The 18,159-nt window shown below is 45.1% G+C and overlaps 1 protein-coding gene and 1 pseudogene across 1 annotated transcript in view; both read right to left on the bottom strand.

Annotated features, from left to right (window-relative positions):
* Window positions 1–18,159, bottom strand: part of KCNK13 (potassium two pore domain channel subfamily K member 13) — a 108,261-nt gene that overhangs the window by 71,025 nt on the left and 19,077 nt on the right. The window lies entirely within an intron of this gene.
* On the bottom strand, window positions 5,443–5,996 carry LOC139035529 (glycine cleavage system H protein, mitochondrial pseudogene; annotated as a pseudogene).

The following is an 18,159-nucleotide window of genomic DNA, read 5'->3' as shown; positions in this document are numbered from 1 at the left end:
AGGATCTGACGCGGGTTCATACAGAGCTAAGAGAAGGAAAGGCAAGTGTGAAGGGGCCCGAAGCAGGAAGGAGCTCGGAGGACTGGAAGCGCAGAGAGGAGAGCAGGGCGGGTGTGACACAGTGGGGGTGAATGTCTCAGGAGTGCGGCTGGGCCCAGCCCCATCACCTGGCTGTTTGTTAACAGCAAACTGGAGTTGGAAAGCGGTCAGTCCCCAGGTTTAAGAGGACAGGGTGTCACAAGGAGAGGGGGTCCCCGAGACTCTCCCACCTTCCTTGCCAAATCTGAGTAAGGCAGAGTCTTCTGAGCTTAACCTGATCAGCCCATGGGGACAGCGCCTGGGACAGAAACAGAACAGCTATCACCCTCACAAAACCATTCTGGCGGAATGTTTCAGACGCTCACACAGTCTTCCAAGAAGCAGGGTGCTCAGAGCTGGTGCTGGGGTGACCCTGAGGGGTGGGGGGGAGGGAGGTGGGAGGGGGTTCAGGATGGGGACACGTGTGCACCCATGGCTGATTCATGTCGATGTTCGGCAAAAACCACTACAATATTGCAAAGTAATTAGCCTCCAATTAAAATAAATAAATTAATTTTTAAAAAGATATTCTTTAAAAGATAAGACTATCAAGCAAGTCACAGAGTCCCCAGACACGGGGACACACGTTGTCACAAGGACCATGTGACTTGCCACCAGCTGGGCGCTTGCTGTGCCAAAACAGAAACCAGGCTTCTGACAACTTGTGTTTTCAGAAGCTCATCAAAGAGAAGCCTGTAGAGTAATGAATTTGAAAGTCTCTACAGAGAATAAGGTTACTGCTTTAAGAGAAGAAAAGAGCGAGAAGCCCCAAAATGACTCAGTTCCTGACGCCCAAGAAGAACGCAGGGAGGGGGCCAGACAGCATGAAAGGAGAAGGCGCAAGGAATGAAGTGAGGCCTCTGTTTGCCCATGTCCTGGAGGAGGGGCGAGATCAGAAGGCCTGCTAAGAAGAGGGAAACTGATGCTGAAGGGACATCGGACGGAGGAGCAGAGTGAGCTGTCAGAAAGGGGAAAGCTCAGGAAAGAAAGAGCTGAGGATGACCACCAGACAAGAGCGGATTCCTGGCCGGCAGAAGCGTGCCGAGATAAAGACGGGGCAGCTCCGGAGGAAGCGGAGAGACGGAGCCCAAACGTCTGGGTAAGATCCAAGCTTCCTTTTAGCTAGGGAGCACGGCAGACGAAAACAGAAGTCTTCAGAGGCAGGAGATGCCCTTCAAGGTCTCTTTGGCCCAAGAGTGGGGAAGAGACACCTTTTTCTCCTGGGGGTGGGGGTGTCTAGCTTCCCATATAATCTTCCATCTCCAAAAATACCTGATTTTTCATGGGAAAAGCTCCTGGATAAAATAACCCAAGTTGCCATTAAAATTCCCAAAGTGTTAATGAACACAAAATCCCTCAAACTCATAATATTCTGAAGCTTTCCAATTCGACTGGAAATCCGGAAAACAGAGAGATGGAAACTGAGTGTGACATGTGAAGAATCATTACAGCGTCCTCATTTAGAAGCTCCTAAAGGTCCCAGCTCCCGAGAGCTACTCGGAGCTAGGAGGGGAACGGGGCGCAGGGGTAGGGGGCCCAGGAAAGAATGCCCTGCTCACGTCACTGATTCCAGCCACCAGGCCCGGGGCAGGGGGACCACAACATCCTGAAGGCGGCTGTGTAAGCTCAGGGTCGGGATCATGGCTTCTGGGGTCTGACCATCCAAGACTGAGTCCTGCCTTTGCCACCAGGCTTTGAACACACGCAGGAGTCTCACTTAACCCCTCAAAGCCTCAGCTTTCTCTCGTCCGTAAGTGAAGACACTCCTGTAAGTGGAAGGGCTGTGTGCTGAGTCTGGCATCCAACGAGCTTTCTCTACGATGATTGGTGGCACCCTTGGTAGGTGCCTTCCCAGGTGGCACGCGTGGTAAAGAACCGTCTGCCAGTGCAGGAGATGTGAGAGACGCGGGTTCGATCCCTGGGTTCGGAAGACCCCCCAGAGAAGGAAATGGCAGACCATTCCAGTATTCTTGCCTGGACAGAGGAGCCTGACAGGCTACAGTCCATGGGGTCGCAAAGAGTCAGACACGACCGAGTGACTCAGCACGCACATGCACCACACCACTCATGTTCATCTCCACGAATGTCTCCATCTTCACCCAGGATGAATGCAGCGCCACGTGTTTGCACAGGAGCCCACTTCATGAGACATTCCTGACGATGAGACCCTGCCCTCCTGTGCCGAGACTGGCTTTGCCATACAAAGAACAAGGCACCCTCATGGGGGTCACTGGCCCTGACAAGCTCTGGGAGTGGAGACACCCCTGGGACACAGGATGACGATTTCAGAGTCCCCTGCCCGTTTTGCACTGGGAGTGAGTTCAGTAAAAACATGGTTCTCGCCACCTTGCCTAGGTCATTCTTTATTCCCCAGCACAATTTGTGAGTGGTGATTATCAGCACCCCCATACCACATGGGCTTCCCGGGTGGCGCAGTGGTAAAGAATCCACCTGCCAAAGCAGAAGACGAGGGTTCAATCCCCGGGTCAGGAAGATCCCCTGGAGGAGGAAATAGTAACCCACTCTGGTGTTCTTGCCTGGAGAACCCCATGGACAGAGGAGCCTGACAATCCTCGGGTCAGAGAATCAGACAATGAGCATGCCATATGACAGACAGAGAAACTATTTTAAGATACAGACGAAGGCAAGCACCTTGCAATGGGTAAGTCCATCTATAAGCTCAGCTCACTTAGTTGTAGAGGATTCAGAGGCATCTTCGTAAGTCAAACAACTACCCTTATGATGCAAATACAATTTTTGAAAACTTTTTTTTATATGGGAGTATAGCCAATTAACAATGTTTTGATAGTTTCAGGTGGATGGCAAAGGGACTCGGCCAAACACAAATACAAATTAATAAGTAGCAGATATTCGGAATATGTTTCAAAATCATTCATTCTTTCATGTGAACAAGTCAAGGCTACAAAAATAACCACTTTAATTGGATAAAATTACTATTTTCTTTGTTCAAACCACTGCTTCACACTTAAAGGTCTGCCTAATAAATGTGGGGCTGATTAGGCCTTGTCTTCTGTGAGGGAGGGAACTTTCTCTCCAGGAAGTAGAAAGGCCTTGTGTCCTGGAGGCCTCCAGGAAAGTGGCTTACTAAGTGTAGTTTCATTATGCAGAATCTACTTCCAGTTCAGACTCTAATAGGGTCAAACACCACAGAGCTTCGAGAGAGGGCCAATGACAAAAAATTAAGCCACACTCATGACACCTATTATGGGGTTCTGAGAGTGGAAAGTGAACTCACCTTCTTGCACCAGGGTTCCTACATGAAGCCCTTTCTAGTTTTATTCTTTTTTGTTTTTTTTACTATGGCCCATCCCTATTTATCCAGATGTAGATCATCTACATGACTTATATCAAAGTGGGATGCACGCCAAAGCCAAATACACACAATTCGAGGATTGTTTACACTGCTTGCCTCCCCTGAAAGGAAGAATTTTGTTGGTTTGGTAGGACAGAGGGTGTGGTTCGAGGCTTTCCCCGTTAAGCAGAAGAAACCCTTTTGAATAATTCTGCAAACATCACGCGCAGCCTGATTTCCACTTTGTCCGCGGCAGGGTGGGGTTCTCACAGATGCTGCCTTTCTGCTCCGGGCACTCGGGACTTTGCTCTCTGACAGTGGTGCCTTTCATCTGGGCCTCAAACCCCCTGAACAACCAGCACTTTCCCCTGGTTGTTTCAGAAAGAAAACCTGACGATGCGTTCAAAGCCAACTACTGAGTCAGAAGCGATCTAATAACTCACAGATACATCGGTGCTCAGTGTCCTGAAACCCAAGGACGGACGCCCTGTTATCCTTGGGATTTCTCATATACACACGTTTCAGGACACCGTTAACAAGAAGCAAGGTGCATCAGAGATTTGAGGACATTTACAAAGTCCCCAAGGGTATAAGGTGAGTAAGGGTGAGAGAGCTCCGTTTCTGACACCCCTACACCTGCAGTCCTTCAGTGCTGGAGGCCACGCAGAACCCCAAACAACAACTCTACTTACTGAGACAGCAGAGTGGGCTCACGTATTTTAGAAATATTTCATCTCAACCACATGAAAACCATACACACAGTGTCTGGAAAGAAACACACAAAAATGAAGGCCTAACTCTGGTTGGTACAATAATAAGTGACTTTTATTCTTTAATTTCAAAGTTGGAGACAAAATTAATTTTTTAAGATTTGAAATAAGATTCAAGTACTTCTTGACAATAAGAGAAGACAACCCATGGGGCCAGTTCCAGTCCCAATACAATCTGGATGAGGCTTTTCAGGTCTCCAGGAGGACTCTCTCCATGATGAGCCCATATTGACCTCTGGCCTGGATAGTCATGGACCTAATAATGATGTTATGTAAACTGCAGCACTTTAAAACAAAGAGAGCAAGAATCACAAAGCGGTTTTGTGTGTGTGTACGTGTGTGTGTACCATTTAAATAAAAATTGGAGTAGATAAATGCCAATTAAATGCCCATTTACAATGTTGTAACACAACATTGTAAAGCAACTACACTCCAATAAAAGTTAAAATTAAAACAGCCACAATAAAAAAGAAATAGAATTTAATATTTTGGCCCTATTTAAAAAAAAATCTGTTATGTGCACACACTTTACATATATATTATCTCAGTTAATTTTCTAAACAACCCCACGAGGTCAGCAATATAATCCCCATTAATTTTGTAAATGAACTTTATTCATATATACCTACAAATATTTTTATAGCTTCATATATGTGTGTGTATGTGCAGGTTCCATTCTTTAACTGATACATTAAACTATGTTTTATGACATTTCTGATGGCTTCCACTTAGTATATTTTTTGTTAACTACATTAAATAATCTCAAAAATGGCTAAGATGCATAGCTGAAATGATCTTTTTTTTTTTTTATTAAATTGTTTATTCTCCTGCAAGGCTGTTGCTTCACTGTATAAAAATAGCACCAGCAAACACAGTATATTGCAAAGTTAAGACAGTAATATTCTTCACTGGACACTATACAACTAACAAACTTTTCTCCACTGCCAGTTATTTCTAGTGGGAAGATCATTTTGACCCAAATCCAAGGATAGCTGTAAGCAAGTTACAATGTCATATAAGGTATAAGATAACCATGTTATCCTTGACTTACATAATTTTTGTAATTAGTTTTATCAGAGATAATTTCAGGAATTCTGATTAGTATAACTGGAGCCTAGCCTAAAAATCACAGGATGCTGTGGAAAAGATACAGTGTTTATCTGAAGGCGTTAGAAAGTTAAGGGGTGTTTTCTTCAGGAAACATTGTTACAAGTAGTTTCTTTTGCTAAAAGTTGCTTTTTAAATATCTATCCACCACTAATTTAAGACAACTATGCTAGATTAAGTTGTTTCAAAGTAGTTTATTTAGGGGTTCCATTTTCATTCCTCAATAGATTTTATGTATTTTTCATATGCTTCTTCACTCATTAGCTCATCTAGTTCGGAAGGGTTACTGAATTGATCAGCCAACCGTCTTCATAACAAGACTTGTTGACAAGTCCTGGATTTTCTGCTAGAGCTTTATTAATTTCCGTTACTTCTCCTGATAGAGGGGAATAGAGTTCACTAGCAGCTTTCACACTTTCCAAAGCACCAAACTCCTCTTGTTTATTCAACTTTGTCCCAACTTCAGGCAGACTGCAGTAAACAACATCTCCCAAAGCTTCCTGTGCAAAACTGCTGATTCCCACTGTTCCAACACCGTTTTCTGTTGTTACCCATTCGTGTTTTTCTGTGAATGTCCGCACCGACAGCAGAGAAGGGCCGGTGCGCGGTGCCCGGACGGTCCCCGGCCGCAGTCCCCGGGGCCGCGGCGAGCAGGGCGCGCTGGCTGCCGAGACGGCCCGCAGGCTGCCGACTGCGGCCCGCACTCTCCGCACCGCTTGCAGCGCCATGTGCGCACGGGTGCAGAGGGTCTCCGCGCGGCTCCTAGAGCACCCCGGCCGGCGGGGGCGGGGCGGGGCCTGAAATGATCTTATAATTTGGTATATTTTGCATATTGCTTCCTGAGAAGATTAAACAAAGGTAAAAAAAAAAAAATCACCCATTTAAAGATGGCGTTGTCCATGTATCACCTAAAATTACAACCAGCCCCAGTGGGACCTGAAGAATCCTGCAGTAGGAATGTCTTATTTCTGCTGAATCCATATTTTAGAGCCTGTGAAGAATCCCCAGGCTAGGGCCTGGCATTCAGAGCAGTAGAGAGAGCAACGCGATCGAGAAGCAGGTGCCCTACCCCAGCCTACCCGGGGATGCTGAGAGCAAGCTGGATCCTGGTTTGCTTACGTCAGTGTGTCTGGGTTTTGGTACCTGTGCTTTAAAAAGCCCCGCTTCACTTTTCTCTGTCTGGCCCTCAGGATGCTGTACACACTCTACACAAATGTGGGATCAGTTTACTTCAATTTCTCAGTCATGTCCGACTCTTTGCGACCCCATGGATTGCAGTATGCTAGGCCTCCCTGTCCATCACCAACTCCCAGAGCTTGCTCAAACTCATGTCCATCGAGTCAGTGATGTCATCCAACCACCTCATCCTCTGTTGTCCCCTTCTCCTCCTGCCTTCAATTTTTCCCAGCATCAGGGTCTTTTCCAATGATTCAGTTATTTGCATCAGGTGGTCAAAGTATTGGAGTTTCAGCATCAGTCCTTCCAATAAATATTCGGGACTGATCTCCTTTAGGATGGACTGGTTGGATCTCCTTGCAGTCCAAGGGACTCTTAAGAGTCTTCTCCAATGCCACAGTTCAAAAGCATTAATTCTTCAGCGCTCAGCTTTCTTTATAGTTCAGCTCTCACATCCATACATGACCACTGGAAAAACCATAGCCTTGACCAGATGGACTTTTGTTGGCAAAGTAATGTTTCTGTTTTTTTTTTAATATGCTGTCTAGGTTGGTCATAACTTTTCTTCCAAGGAGCAAGTATATTTTAATTTCATGGCTGCAGTCACCATCTGCAGTGATTTTTGAGCCCAAGAAATTAAAGTCTCTCACTGTTTCCCCTGTTTCCCCATCTCTTTGCCATGAAGTGAGTAACTGGACATGATACCACAGGGGCTCCTAACCCCCATTCTTTTTAATAAAGGGGAATTTATGTTGCAATTTTGTCTTTTTCTTTCCATACTGTGTGCTGGGTGTGTTGTGGGTGACGTAATTTCGCCCACATATGGTGGCTAATAGGCGTCATACCTGGAACCCGGGGCCTCTGCCCACTGCTGCTCACGGGACTCTGAATGCTCCCCCATCGGGGATGTGGGACACGATCATGGCTGTAGATAACCTGACTGGTTACAGTGGGCCACGTCTCAAGGTGTGCAGGAAGAGGGATTCATGCTAAGAGATAAAGAAGATTCTGGTTTTCAGTCAGCCTGTTTCCGCCCTGGGGACTTTGCCTTGGCAGTTATGTTCATCCTGCCTGACCCAAGGCCCCCTTCCCTCAAGATTTATTTGATTGGACAAGTAATAAACAGCTGTCCTACTTACGACCAATCCGACGCTCTAAGGGAATGTAGAACTAAAGAGCCTCTTGATGAAAGTGAAAGAGAGTGAAAAAGTTGGCTTAAAACTCAACATTCAGAAAACTAAGATCATGGCATCCGGTCCCATCACTTCTTGGTAAATAGATGGGGAAACAATGGAAAGAGTGACTCTTTTGGGGGCTCCAAAATCATTGCAGATGATGACTGCAGCCATGAAATTACAAGACCCTTGCTCCCTTGCTCCTTGGAAGAAAAAGTTATGGCCAACCTAGATGCACATTAAAAAGCAGAGACGTTACTTTGCCAACAAAGGTCTGTCTAATCAAAGTGATGGTTTTTCCAGTAGTCATGTATGGATGTGAGAGTTGGACTATAAAGAAAGCTGAGCGCCAAAAAAATTGATGCTCTTGAATTGTGATGATGGAGAAGAACTTGAGAATCCCTTGGACAGCAAGGAGATCCAACCAGTCCATCCTAAAGGAAATCAGCCCTGAATATTCATTGGAAGGACTGATGCTGAAGCTGAAACTCCAATACTTTGTCCACCTGATGCAAAGAGCTGACTCATTGGAAAAAGCCCTGATGCTGGGAAAGATTGAGGGCGGGAGGAGAAGGGGACAACAGAGGATGAGATGGTTGGATGGCATCACCAACTCAATGGACATGGGTTTGAGCAAGCTCTGGGTGTTGGTGATGGACAGGGAAGCCTGGCGTGCTGCAGTCCATGGGGTCACAAAGAGTCAGACATGACTGAGCGACTGAACTGAACTGAAGGAATGTAGAGGCGGGCCTGTGAAGCCCTAGGCAGTCATTTTTGGTTGTTTCAGCTCAGAAGATATAAACTCAGGCCGAGGGGTGGCCTCACCTTCAACGGGGGGAGAAGCAGAGAGCAGGATCCAAGACCAGAGGCTGAGCAGTGACCGCTGTTTCCCGCTGATTTTCTCCCTCCTGGTTTAGGGCTCTTGTGAGGCGGAGCTGTGTTTCCTGCCCTGCAGTTCCAGAAACTTCCCCCTTGTCCTTATAATGCATTCTGCATTTTTGCCTTGACCTAATCTAAGTGATGGAGAAGGCAATGGCAGCCCACTCCAGTGCTCTTGCCTGGAAAATCCCATGGACAGAGGAGCCTGGTGGGCTACAGTCCACGGGGTCGCAAGAGTCAGGCAGACTGAGCGACTTCACTTTCACTTTCCACTTTCCTGCATTGGAGAAGGAAATGGCACCCCACTCCAGTGTTCTTGCCTGGAGAATCCCAGGGACGGAGGAGCCTGGTGGGCTGCTGTTTGTGGGGTCGCACAGAGTCAGACACGACTGATGTGACTTGGCAGCAGCAATCTAAGTGAATGCTAATACTTGTATGAAAATGAGCGAGTACAGAAAACACGTCATAGGTACTGCTAATAAAACTGCACTGAATTTTTTTTTCATTTATTTTTATTAGTTGGAGGCTAATTACTTTACAGTATTGTAGTGGTTTTTGCCATACATTGACATGAATCAGCCATGGATTTACATGTATTCCCCATCCCGGTCCCCCCTCCCACCTCCCTCTCCACCCCATCCCTCTGGGTCTTCCCAGTGCACCAGGCCCAAGCACTTGTCTCATGCACCCAACCAGGGCTGGTGATCTGTTTCACCCTAGATAATATACATGTTTCGATGCTGTTCTCTAAACTGAATTTTTATAAGAGAATTAAATGTCAAGTTTTTATAAGAGAAATGAATGTCACAATGTTTCACCATAGTCTGCAAGGAGTAAGAATTCAGGGTGACAGAGGATGAGATGGTTGGATGGCATCACCAACTCGATGCACATGAGTTTGAGTAAGCTCTGGGAGTTGGTGACGGACAGGGAGACCTGGCGTGCTGCAGTCCATGGGGTTGCAAAAAGCTGGATGCGACTGAGCAATATCAACATCTGAACAAGTCTGAGGGTGACTGCTCCACTGTGTTGTTGGAAGGAAGAAAGCCTTTCTTGGGTCCTCACACAAACAACCTGAGAAAATAAGGCAGCTGACAACAGCAGCAGAAGGCATGTTGACTGTAACGCTGGCTCTTGAGGAAGATCAAAAGGAAGCTTTGGAGTTTGTTTTAAATGGAGCTTCCAAGGCCCCACCTCAGACCTGTTGAATCAAAACTCCAGTCAGATGGTCAAGACAGCTATACATTTTTTTTTAGTTTCCTAGGAGATTTTGATGTGCACTCCTGTTAGGAAGAGCCCCTTGACCCCAGGACAAAGGGACGTCTGAGAAAAGAAAGGACTCTAGAGACCACAGATTAATGCAAAGACAGATAATGCCAACTGCACTGGTTCCTGAGTTCCTTCCTAGCTCAGAAACATGTGATTTTCTTGCCAATGATGATGAGTTTCAGACCTCCAAAATGGCTTAAATTATGTTCAGTATACACTTCTTGAAGAGGAAGGATAACATGTAATCCATTAAACAAAACAAAACAGGGGTCGAGTTTGCGATTTGTATAAAATTTTAAAGTTACTTCTTCATTGTAGATGTCAGAAAATAAAGAGAAGCATTAAGAAAACAAATTATGTCCTAGAATCACACGACCCACTGTTTTGCAATTTATATCACACTGTAGGGTTTATATTCTTTTCTCTTTATCTTATCAGGTTATGTATATATTTTTCCCTTATAGAAATAGGACCATATTGTTTTATAACATATTTTCCACTTCATATATTATGAACACATTCTGCGTCAAAATACACTTTTTATAGCTTCATAGTATTACAGTTATGGGTGGATTTGTGAAGGTTGGATGAGACCCACATGCATGTGAGGTGCATGCTAAGTGCTCAGTAAATGGTAGGCTTCACTCCTGCTACAGTGAGTGCTTAATCATTTCCCTATTGATGGAATATTAGGTTGTTCTCAGAGAAGGGATGTTCATGTTTTATTATATACATAATAGACATTAACTCTTCATTAGGTAGAAACCTTTTTTGTAGCTTATTGTTTTAAGTGTTAAATACAGAGACATTTTAAGATATCAGTCAGATCTCTTAGTCTTATCCTTTGTGATTTCCAGGCTTAGAAAGCTAAATTCTCACTAAGATACTATAATAAATTTTGATACATGATAAATATCAGTATACAAATATTTAATCAATTAAAAGGTTTCTACCCAAATAATTAACCTAGAAACAAGTTTAAGACAAATGCACTTCTACAGAAATCCTGAATTCTAGGGGAAAATCCTTGACGACTAGCACGCTGTCCCCTAGGTGCCAGGTAAAGCCGGTGATGCCGCGGTGCGCGTGCGGTGAGGGTGCGTCCCCTCCTCCGAGGGGACCCGGGATAGGACTCGGTCTCCGTCAGACAGGCGGGGAAGCAAGGAAAGCAAGAACCCGGCACGCTGCTGTCTCTTGTTGCTTTGCAGTCGTGTCCGCCTCTCTGCGACCCCTGGACCGCAGCTCACCAGGCTCCTCTGTCCGTGGCATTCTCCAGGCAGGAATCTGGGAGTGGGTTACCACGCCCTCCTCCAGGGATGTTCCTGACCCCGAGATCGAGCCCCCACCTCTTACGTCTCCTGCATTGGTGGGCGGGTTCTTTACCAGTAGTGCCATCTGGGAAGCCTCCCTCAGACTACAAGAAATCAATTTTGTTTAATTATGCTAACCCTTCTTAAGGCATTTATTTTCAATATAGAGCAGTGTGGGCATGTCAATCCCAAACCCTCAATCCATCCTCCCCGTCCCATCCCTCCCCTCTTGTAACCATAAGTTCGTTCTCTAAGTCTGTGAGTCTGTTTCTGTTTGTTTTATTAAATATTAAGTCACTTTGCATGTGCCTAGCTTTGCTAATTCATTTGAGCAATACTGGTGCAGAGCTATGAGCTGGCTCACTGCCCTCTCATTTCGGGAGATCAGACTAATGCCGGGTTCTCATCCAGGGGCGACAAAGGGAGGGTACAAAGAGGTCTCCGCCAAAACCCGTGGAAAGTCAGTTTCCATCCCATCCACCCCCAATTTCCCGAGGGCCTGCGGTGTGCCTCGCACTGTGCGAGGTGAATGAGACAGACCGGGGACCCGCGGTTCCGTGTGGACTGCAAGACCTCAGAGGCACTGGGGAGACGCCTCACCCTTCCCCGTGCAGCGGAGCTCTGATTTGATGAGAGAAAGAAGCACCCGCCAAACACCATCAAAACAGATTCCATCAACCCTGAGGCAGCGCACAGAGGAGATGCGGGAAGGCTCCGCGGAAGGTGAAAGCTCTGGCAAACGCACAAATGGCGTGAACTCGGAATGCGCTCCCTTCTCACACACGGATTTGTTGTCCGAAGACAGAAGCTTTACAGAGTCCAGGTGGTTGAGGACAACGTCTGTGCGATTACCGACCGATCACCCAGCGGCAGGGACGCAGAGCGCACCTTTAGGAAATCAAGCTTAAAAAAAATAGTGCAACGAAAGTTCTGACCAGATACATCAGCATCACACATCACACAGTGACATAGTTCACAGATTTAGCCCAGGCAGGTTACTGAATAAATTTAAAGAATCAGAAACAATGACCTTCCGGGGAAAAAGATGAGTCCAGAGTTATGATATATTTTCCAAGATGTCCAGTTTTCAACCAAAAAATTATGAAATATGCAGAGAAAGAAATCAGTCAATATACACTGTCTCTAAATATCTCCAGATGTGGTAATTAACAGAAAACACTTCAAAACAGCCATTATAAGCAGGTTTAAAGAGAAAAAGAAACCAGGAATAAAAAGACTTAATGGAAAGTATGACACAAATGAACAAACTAGTGATTTTCAAGAAAGAAGTAGAAATATAAAAATAACCAAATGGAAATAATTGAAATGAAAAAGTAGTTGCCAGGTGCTGGGGGGGGGGGTTGCTGAATTGGGAATAACTGCCTCATGGATGTAGTGATTATTTTTAGGATGATGGAAATGTTTTACAACTGGATGGTAGTGATTATTTCCCAACACCATAAATGTACTCCACATCACTGAATTCCACATTTGAAATAAGTTGCATGTCATATAGTATTTATACGTGTGTCATATAAATTATATCTAGATAAAGTTTAAAAAAGAAATAGTAATAAAAAAAAACAACCCTGCGAAGATCAGTAAAAACAACAAACAAAACAAAACACGAATTTCAACACAACCACCAATTACGTGACAAAATAGCATTTCCAAATGGCAGGCCCTAATCCAACTACAGAAAAGACCATTTGAGCTATTGAGAAAGACTTAGGACTGTATTCCAGAAGTCATTAATGAGGAGTTGACATAAATCTCCACCCATGCATGGTCAAGGAGACCTCTTAGTCTTCTGGAAGCAGAGATGGGAGGGACTCCCCTGGAGAACTGAGACAGTTCACAATGTTCTCTGCAAGAGAATGGGAGATAGGAACCCTGAAATAACCTCAGGACTGGCTGCTCTCTGCAGGCCCCTTCAGCCCTTTGGCGATATTCATACCACCTCTCGTTTAGGCTCTCGTTAGGGCACCCTGGTGGGATCAGGGGCTCCTTGCATACAGCATCAAAAGAATCCACCATTCTCCCTGACTCACTCTGGATTTGTTGAAAATTCAGAGGTGGCAAAGAGTAATCAAGGCAATGGTAATAGCTTTTATTAAAAAAACAAACTATCAAGAAAGAATAAAATCAAGTAGAAGTGGGACTGACTTCATCTTTGCTGATATTTTGAATTAATTTTCTTCATCAGTGCTGGGAGCATAGAACAGCAATTCTACATCATGTTTTGGGGGAGCTTTGTGCTCAACTAATTAATTAGTTCACAATACAATCTGATGCTTATGTCAGTGACACCGCAGTCGAGAAAAAGCGTGGGTTTTGAAGCCAGATGGACCTGCTCCTCCTCCTGCTGGCTGCGGGTGAGGAGCAAGCTTCTGAAGTCTCAGTGCACGCATCTGTGAGTGGGGCTGTCACCACCGAGTGCTGTTCTTAGGATCAAACATAAACCATTGCTTAGGACAGTGCCTGGTGCAGTGAAGGGCTCAACAAATTTAGTCGTTATAATCTGGGCACCTACTGGAGTGTCTGCCCAGTGTCTAGAGGACACTCAGCATCTGGTGCAAAGTGGGTACCAGTGGTGGCCGCTGGACTCCCTGCCTTTTCAGAGCCTCCTGATGCTTCCTTAAAGAAATGGAGATGCTCAAGTCTGCAAAACTTGTTTCTGCATCCCACCCGTTCTCTTCCCTCCCAGGCAGATCTTCCTGCTGCTTCAAAATGCTCCCTTTAACATCTGTCCTCCACATTTCCTTATCTTCTGCCTGCCAACCTCAGCGTTTTAACTGTGGCTTTACCGCATCTGTTTTTAATAAACTCTGTTCACCAGTTTAAAACCCTCTCCTCTCTTCATTTAATATCACTTGTTGGAAAAAAGAACCAGAAGGGATGGGTGTTAGTTAGCACAGGGTCCTATCTCCTCCCCAAATGAACACGGGATTATGAGAGTCTAGAGGGTTTTCACAGAGGAGTCATGAAAAAGTCTCACTGCGTTAATGTTCACAAAAGTGTCTTTAAAAATGGAGCTCTCTTTCCCACAATGAAATTGATTTTATCCTTAAATAACATTTGCCAACGTTTAAGTAATGCAATTCTTAACATCGCTGTTTTCTTACCAACTTCCACTCGTCTCCCAGTGCTGGAAACTCCAAGATTCTCCCTTAGCTCTTTCCTAAGCCTCATATTCCTAAATCATCTGCAGAAGCACTTCACCCCACCCAAGAACAGGGTATTAGAGTGCCTAATACCCTTTATGAGTCCCTTAATACCCATAAATAATGAAGTATTTATGGGACAATCACTTTGGTGGGGTTGGCATCCCAGGTTTCAGAATGATCTTTCCCACAGACACTTGGGCGTTATCCAAAATCGACATGGCCAGTATCCAATGAGACCTCAGAGACGCTCTTTTCCTTTCACTGTGCCTTGTCAATTGCGTACTGTACAGAGCTTGATACATTTTTAATTACTCTACTGACTTTCCTTTGAACTTGTCACTTCTCACCATTTCCAGTTAGTGGGTCTTAATTTCCCAGAGGAAAACCTTTAGCTGGTCACAAAGTTCACGCTTTTCTGGTTCAACCTCATTTATTACACAGCTTAAGAAGAATGGCTTCTTTGCCTCCTGATGGGGGGTGACCAGAGAGAAATCACCAGGAGTGGGATCCAGTCTCCACGCATCCCATCGGGAGAGGCCTGACCGCCCCGTGATCAGACGGGAAGCAGTTTCTAAAAAGCAGTATCACAGAGGGCACAGCTCTGCGGGTCTTTCTTGATTTTCTGGTGCAGAGCCAGGGGGCAAGGTCACCCAGTTCTTACATCTCAAAGAGACAGGGCGGACCTCAGCATGGCAGGTGACGCTCAGCCTGGACAGGGTGGGAACGGGACCAGTGTGTTGCCCGAAGGGAGCATCCATACCCCCTTTTCAGCCAGTGGCTGGCACCTGGCAAAGCTGCCTCAGCACAGCCAGATTTCTCATTTTCCAAGAAAAATCAGAAATCTACACTTTGACTGGAAATCTCATTTTTAAACGTTGACCTCTGCTCTGAGTCTTCTCAAACACCCCACTGCCCATGTTAGCTTCCTGGAACTGGCTGCTATAGGCTCCTAGAGTGTCTATTCCCTCTACTCCTCTTTCCGTGAATTCACGTTCACAACTTGAAATGTTCATGGCCATTTGGGGAATATTCACATCACAGAAATAGGCAAAGGCTACAAATCAGGCTCTTGTTTCTTTGCTCTTTAAGCTGGCTGTCAAACATTTTCCAGCACATCTCCATCTGTGGGCCAAACAAAGCATGTCACCTCTGGCCAAAGTTGCAACTTCTAATTTAAATATTAAACCAGAAGTGATGGTGGTGGTTGAGTCAGTCGTGTCCAACTCTTGAGACCCCGTGGGCCGCAGCAGGCCAGGCCCCGCTGTCCTTCACGAGCTCCCGGAGTTTACTCAAACGCATGCCCATCGAGTCGGTGATGCCATCCAGCCATCTCATCCTCATGAGAAGACCGTGAACAGAGGAGGAGTTAGATATGAAAAGAAGCGGCATGTATTCCCCACCCAGTACTGACAACGGAGACCACACAGCCTGTGGAGGCGGCGGGCTGAGGCTCAGGGGGGTCCCCGTGCGTGGAGGACCCAGGAAGGGCCTGGGAGCCGCCCCGAGCCGAGCGCGTTCCGACTGCTCCACACGACTCGCGAACGCTCGCTGGCCCCCAGCGCTCTGAGCGGCCGCGGTGCCTTACGCTCCGGGTACCGCAACAGCCTGAGATGTCTTCTGAATCATCAGAAGAGCTGAGCTTATGCAGTGATGGAGCAATAAGGGTGTTTCCAGTCAGTTTTCAAACAGCTGCAAGTGGATTAAAGCTCTTTGCCAGCCACACAAGGAGCAGTGATAAAACGACCGTTTCCCCTTTTTCCCTTCAAAGTCCGCCTAACCTCGGCCTGGTTCTCAATTCCTGTTTCTGTGACACGGAGCTTTCGGCAGTCTGGAGAAGCCTGCAGGTGTTCACTGTCTCAGAATGCTTTTTTTTTTTAATGAATGAAATAAAGTGCATAAGATACAAAAGCCATCACACTAAAAAAGTTACGAAACTGAGAAATGGTAGAGTACGTGTGCCGTGTGCTCGGCTGTGTCCGACTCTCAGCGATCCCGTGGATCGTAGCCCTCCAGGCTCCTCTGTCCACGGAATTTTCTAGGCAGGTGGGTTGCTGTTTCCTATTCCAGGGGATCTAACTCGCGTCTCCTGTGTCTCCTGCGTTGTAGGCAGATTCTTTACCTGCTGAGCTATCAGGGCGTCCCACGATACAGGATATGAGCAACTTTATTGCATCATTAGCTAAGAACAGGTCTAACAATGACCGAAAGTTTGCAGTATGATGCGGGGGATGACATGCTGGCGTGTGCCACACTCTTAATTGAGAAGAGCCCATTGGTGACTTCTGCTGGTGACAAAGTGACAGGTCTACTTGTTCCGCCTCTGAGCTGTTGCCTACACCCTCTACTGAAGGAAACGCTAGAGGCTGCGCAGTCAGAGGTCAGTGAGCATAAAGATGGAATGCTTTTCCCATCCAAATGTACAGCCTCCTCATAGTGATGCTTTGAAAACAACTGAACATTACTGAAACAGATGAAAGGATCCAAATAAATGAAAAGACATCCCATGGATTATAACACTTAATATTTTAAAAATCACAATATTCCCCTAGTTTATCTACAGAGCCAACACAAGCCTTCTTTGCAGAAATGGACAAGCTGATCTTAAAATTCACATGAAAGTTCAAGGGACCCAAAATAGCCAAAACAATTCTGAAGAAGAAGAACAACCCTGGAGGATTCACACTTCCTGATTTCACAATTAACTACAAAGTTTTAGTAGTCCTGGCAGTGTGGTACTTGCTAAGGATACACATGGAGATCAGTGGCACAGAACTGAGAGTTCAGAAATCAACCCTCACATTTGTGGTCAATTGCTTTTTGACCAGGGAATCAAAACTATCCAATGAGGGAAAGTATAGTCTTTTCAACAAATGGTGCTGGGACTGGATACTACATGGAAAAGACATAAGCTAGACCCTTGTCTCATACCATATACAAAAATGGCTTCAAGACAGATCTATAACCTTAATGTAAGAGCAAAACTACAAAACTCTCAGAAGAAAACATAGGCACAAATCTTTGTGACACTGGATTAGGCGACGTTTCTTACACATGACACTGAAGACATAAGCAACAACAATGACAAAACAGTTAAGTTAGACCTCATCAAAATGTAAAGCGTTTGTGCTTCAAACGACACCATGAAGAGAGTGAAATGACCTCCCACAGAAGGAGAGAAAACATTTGCAAATTACATGTCCGACAAGGGTCTTAAATCTATAAAGAACACTTATAATTCAACAGTAATTAAAAAAATCCCAAATAACCCAATTTAAAAATGGGCAAAGGATCTGAATAGACATTTCTTTCAAGAAGGTATATCAATGACTAAAAAACACATGAAAATATGCTCAGCATCTTCTGTTATTAGGGAAATGCACATCTAAGATACAATAAGACACCACTTCACATCCACAAGATGAATGTAACCACAGAAGTGGGTTACTGAGAGTCTTGGCAAGGATGTGAAGAAAGAGGAACCCTCGTACACTGTTGGTGCGAATGTAAAATGATACAACTACTTGGGGAGAGTCTAACAGTTCTTCCAAAGGTTGAGAAAAGAGTTTCTATATGACCCAGCAATTCCAAATTTACCCAAGATAAATAAAAAACACTATGTCTGCACAAAAACTTGTACACTTATTCATCATTATACAGAATTATTCATAATAGCTAAAAAATGAAAACAAACCAAACATCTATCAGCTGATTAAATACAGATAAAACATGGTACAGTCATATAACAGAATATTATTTGACAATAAAAAGGAGTGAAGTATTATTATATGAATGATTTGAAAACATTACCTGGCCAAAGAAACCAGGTCCATATAGTCAAAGCTATGGTTTTTCCAGTGGTCATGTATGGATTTGAGAATTGGACCATAAAGAAGTCTGAGTGCCGAAAAATTGATG

The sequence above is a fragment of the Odocoileus virginianus genome, chromosome 6 (assembly GCF_023699985.2).
Source record: "Odocoileus virginianus isolate 20LAN1187 ecotype Illinois chromosome 6, Ovbor_1.2, whole genome shotgun sequence".
NCBI classification, from domain to species: domain Eukaryota; kingdom Metazoa; phylum Chordata; class Mammalia; order Artiodactyla; family Cervidae; genus Odocoileus; species Odocoileus virginianus.
Note: the sequence above shows the minus strand (reverse complement) of the source record. Positions and strands in the feature narration are given on the sequence as shown.